The sequence below is a fragment of the Morone saxatilis genome, unplaced genomic scaffold (assembly GCF_004916995.1).
Source record: "Morone saxatilis isolate NCDOM2014 unplaced genomic scaffold, NCSU_SB_2.0 Contig2, whole genome shotgun sequence".
In the NCBI taxonomy this organism is placed as follows: domain Eukaryota; kingdom Metazoa; phylum Chordata; class Actinopteri; family Moronidae; genus Morone; species Morone saxatilis.
The window spans coordinates 5,456,674-5,462,407 of NW_023339762.1; positions in this window are offsets into that span (position 1 = coordinate 5,456,674).

Consider the following 5,734-nt stretch of genomic DNA (forward strand, 5'->3'; position numbering starts at 1 on the left):
AACAAATAAGGCAAATCTGAACATCATAGTCATAAGGCATATACTAAATGCATATTCTCAATGCCTAGCTGTCTCAAGTCACAATATGGAGATGTTTACGAGAAGTATTACGAATTTTTTAGAGGGATGGATTCAACACCATATGTATGTGCCTTCGATGGGCACTGGGATAGAAAGGTAAAAATGGGAAATGGACTGCACTTACAAGCCACTTTTTCTACTTTAAGATCAGTAGTGTAGGCAGTGAGGGCTGAGCAGGATGTTGAATCTTGATGGGTTGGTTACTGCAGTTAGCAAAGATGAGAATAACACACACTTGGCGGTGTTTAAAATTATCGAGAGATTATTGAGCCTTGTTATTTTCACAGCCTTGTTCTCATTCCCAGGTCCGTTTCAATATATATCATGACTTTTTGAGCAGTTGTATCATTTGGGTCAATATCGGTAGCAGAATTAAGTATGCAAGTACTGCATCTCACTGTGGTTAGTTGATTGGACTTAATCATAATATTAACCTTTAAGAAGTAAGGTATTGTTCGAAAAAATCAGCAGGAGTTTTCAATAAAATATAGAATGTAATAGTGGTCAAGTTATTAGATTTCATATAACTATGATGTATTATCTCACCTTTAAAATGTGTCTTTATCTTAACTAAAATCTGATGTGTATGTGTTAGGGATTACAGTAGCGTAGTCGAAGAGGTGCTATTTCTATATTGATGATTTGACATGTGGATTGGAAGACCTTCTCACGATTGCAGCAACGCACCGTAACAGTTTCAGTTTATCATTGGGGGTGAATCTGAGGTTTTTCTGCTCTCAGATATGGAAGGAATCAATTACATATCATTCCTGCAGAAGAGTCAGAGCACCATGATGTTTTAACAGATGAAATCTTGGCTCAGTGATCTTATGTCTTCTCTGTGATACCTGAACTATTATTGGTTGCTGTGCTTGATTTACACTGGTTAAAAGGCTCGTAATTCTGTAACAGTATTTGACCTTGAACCAATCACTGGCTTAAGTAAGTAGTGTGGTGGCTTGCTTCCTCTTGGTCTACATCTGATCAGTGTTTGCCGCTTCGGATTTGATCACTGAGTGCGTGATAATAATGCGTTCATAGGAAGTGATGCGCTACTAGTCTGTAGACAGACATTGTCTTCATTAAATTACTATAGCCAGTTGATTGTTCACGTAGGAGGAGAAGTTCTGAGCGAGGCCACTTAGCAAGGGATCGGTTTGATCCGTGTTTCTGTGTCAGGGGCGTCTGTGAATTTTTATTGTGTACAGAGATGTGGGTGGCTGGATGGATTTGAGCTGGTGGCCTCCCGGTTTCTGATATTGAATTGAAGTGTTTAATGGAGTATAGTATGGGTTCAAGGGTGGTGCCTTCAGTACTCCAGCAAGGAGGCTAGGTGGAGAACTCGAATCGCTGCTGTCAGGATCACACGATTTCATATTTTTACAAACCAGGCAGAGGAATCCAAATACACCCCCACCACCAACCACCCTCCTACCACTGTGGGAATGTGGTTTCTCCCTTGCCACTCACATGCACTGGTGTAAAAGGTATTATGAAATCAGTGAGGTTTGTTTTCACTTGTGAGTTTCTATTTATTTAAACATTCATATGAAGGCAGAGTTACAGTTTATATTCCATCAGTGTCACCGTGTACTTAAATTATTGAAAAATTTGTTTTTTGAGAGTGAGGAAAGAAAAAGAAAAAAGTTTAACTTGATCAAGATGGCGCTGGTGTTGAGTTTCACGCAGAAATCAAGTGGCGCGGTGTTTAAAGCTCATCAAACACTATTGGGCGACAGCACCTTGACAAGCGATTACACACGCTCCAATAGAAATGAATGCAGGTGAACTTTTGCAACCAACACTACTACTTTGAAGTAGTGCGCTGGTCAGATGAAAATAAGGTAGCTCCCTTCTGCAGTTTAAACAGCGACACAACCAAAAACAGTTTGCATTAACAAACATGAGCTCCAGATGGTCCAGTTTCATGTTAAGGTATATCTGATTTGCCCTGACAGAACGCAGAAACCTCCATTTCCCCAAATAAAGAACTCTTCAGATCCACATGAATCTTGAGGATGTTCATTCAAAATGGCAAATTTCACAGAAAAATGCAGCGTTTGCAGCTATGTGAATAAAATTTAAGAAAGTCAGGACTTTTTTTGATAGTAAGGACAGTTTTGAAAAGTGAGGATATTTCAATAAAATCAATAACATTTTAATCATTTCTCTAATATTAATGGGCTTTTGTTTTGGTCATCCATTAATATATTAATCAACAAACCTGAAGGTCTATATGTTGTTTTCAGACCATTACCCAAATTATTTCATGCATAAAGGAAAATAAAATATCATCCTATTGAGGAATTTGTAACCCCAGTGTTTGTTCAGTTATTTCCGAACTTTTTTATTGACCTCATCATTAGTCTAATGTAACGGCTGAGGAACATTTGTAGTCCCTAAAATCTTTGGCTTCTGTGACTTCCTTGATGGAAAACAGCTTTCAGTTATTCATGGAAATTAACTAGAGGCTAGTTTTCCCTGAATGTAAAATGTGCATTTTACCAAACAAAACACACAGCTCTGTTTAAAGCAACATGTCAGTGAAATGTGTTTTTGAACTGCTGCTGACGAGCATCAAAAAACACAACCAAACACAGATGACTCACCAAACAGTGTTCCTCAGATTTCTACTCACCCTCACCAAACTGCTCTCTCATGTCCCTCCTACGCAGAAATGCAGAGCATCTAATTACCACCCACAGTCCATCACAACTGATGGGGCATCCCATTCGCTGTCAAAATGTCCTTTGCTGCAGCTTCAACCTTCGGCCTGCTGTGGAAATGAAACAAACACTGTGTGCATGTGCTTTTGTTTTAAAAAAGACTAAATTGGAAGGTGAGCTCAGAGAGCAAATTAGAGAAAATTGCACCTGATGAGTTCAGAGAGAAGATCTGAGGAAGTCACTGATCACTGATTATCTGGGAGAGAAGAAAAAAACAGCTGAGGTTGACTCACAGTAGCTGGAGATTTATAGAAAACACACACACACATGCACGCACAAAGTTTTGATGTCCTAAGAAGATGCATATCAGTTTCATCTCTGTGCATCCAGAACAGATGTGTCTCTGTCTGAAACACAAACTACAAACTGACTACTACAAGAGTAACAACATTAAAGATCCCCTCCACCCCCTGATTTTACTGACTTTTATCGTGTATTGTAAAGTTTGTCACTTGAAAGGTGTTTTCACATTCCTCGGCAGTGTCTGTACATTTCACTAAAACTGGGCAAGCTAGCTTTGGTATGTTACAAATCTGAAAGCCAATCGCAGTCTAGCAAATGCCACCAACAACAAAGCCTGAAACTGCCAGCGCAGAGCGTCAGTACAGAAAGCAATAGATTGCACTAGCATAGTGAAAGGTTTGACAACAAACGTGCAGTTTTTGGATTTAAATCAGACCCTGGATTTTCCTTAATGTCTTTTCAGACGTGGAGCGATTGCCGTGCCTTGTAATTAATTTTCAATGAGAGGTGAGTGGGCAGCTAGGGAGGTGCGGACCATCTGCGTTGTGTGTCACTTCCCATCTGAAAAGACCCTTACACTGTAACAATGTGACAAAAACAACATGCAATGTGAACACACTCACATATCTCCAATGTTTCCTCTAAACCTAGCTATCGGAGCACACTGCTCTTTCACCGGACAACCTAGCGCGAGCAGCAGAGGTGGGCGGGGCACTCATAGATTCAGAATTCCTTGAGGGAGAAAGAGTAGATTTGCTTCCCCCCTTTTTTTTTTACATACTTTAAAGTGTGTCTAGAGTGGAACTTTAAGGCTACAAACATAATCTGACACTCTCTGTTGGAGCTGGTGAATATCCAACAATAATCTAGTCGATGAGGACTCTGGGCTGTCAAAGTGCTTGATGGCTCTGTATCTAAAATCATGAAGGAGCAGGCAAGAGTTTACATGCACATAGCTGCAAGCACTGTAAATAGTCTGTTGTGTGTGTAACATGAAGACCTTATCATGTTTGCTCATCAAATTCCTATATTCAGAAAGTCAGCAGCCAACCTGTATCTTAGCACCAGAACCTTCTTAGCATGGAAAAATGCTCTCTGATGTTCAAAGCTCATGAATAAACATAAATGATTTAAGATGTTAATATTTTGATTATAAGTAACAGGAGAAAGTTTTCTCAGTCAGGTTTCTCCCGTAATATAATATGACCATGTGCAATTAAAAAAATACAAACAATGTTGTGTTTCTTGCTACATATGGAAATCACTGTAAATGCTCTTTAGATGGATTACATATTTACTCAGTATGAAAACACACCATTAAAAAGGGAAAATCCATGTGTATATTTAACAGAGGGACCCGCAGGGATCGAGTTCACTGTGACTTTTGTCTTCTGGTTGTAAATATGTGTGGTTAACCACTGGAATCTCAGCTCGGGTTGGGCTAAAGTGCTGGGTCCACATGTAATGCCATTTAATCAGCACAGTGACACTCTGCTGCACCAAGAAGTGAGAATACAAATTAAGAAATACATGGCAATGAAGATACTTGTTAGAACTGCTGCATATTTATTTTGATGGAAAAAGAAATTGATGTATGTTGTCAATTGGCAGTTTTGAGACCCTGGTGATTTCCTGTTTTCTCTGCAAAACAGATTTTCTCAGGGCTTTTTGAGTTTATGTGGTTTCACTTATTAAATTGGTTTAGAAAGGCCAAGACTGGCATGTACTGTATGATATTTCCAATTGTTCCCATTGTGATCTCCCATTTGAATGTTCAAATTAGAGAGAATGCATGGTTACAAAAGTGTACTTAGTGGTGCAAACTGCACAACAAATACCATATGTATTGTACTTTTAATGATGACTCCCTGTATCACCCAGAAGCTTCAGTGCTTGTTCTCACCACTGAGAGTTTTGTATTCTGTTGGTTATAGCATCTCCAAATCCAAAAGTCTTTACAAAATCAGTAAATGTACCTATAATATTTCCTTAAAGAAGTTACATATTGAGTGCATCACCCTTTACATTTTAAACACACATTACAAGACCAGTTTTCACAGTCAATAGCATTCATTAAAAGGAGCCTTGTGGGGTTTTCTTGCAAACAAACAAAAGTTATGTTTACATTCAGTGTTACTCACCAAATGCATTGTGTGAATCCTTGAGGAATGTGTATCACGCCATGCATCATTCATGTACGTCAACAAAATGGAGGTTCGTTCACAAGAACACTCCTAGTGGTGGTCAGAAACACAACAGGGTGTCTTTAACCATTAAATTTATGATGTAGTCCTACATACCTCAGTAACAAAGACCAGAAGAGGCCTATGTAGGAATTGAACATTTAAATGATATACAGTGGTTCTTTCTTTTTTATGAAGCTTTGGGATAAGGGCAAACTATTTTCTAAAGTTGGGCATTTTTACTTGCAGCTCCAGAGACTTGAAAGTACATGGTTCCCTACAAAACTTAATCCTATTTGAACAGTTATCAAAATGTTTCTCTACACAACTCAAAACAGACTGAAACAGAAGCATCCAGGTTTTCCATTTAATATCATAAAAACCTAACTGTTAACTGTGAATTACCTTTTGCCAGCTCCATCCACATTGCAAAGAAAACAAAGTAGAGTTTACTCACAATGTAAATGTAGATGTAGCCTACATGATCTCTCTCTCTCTCTC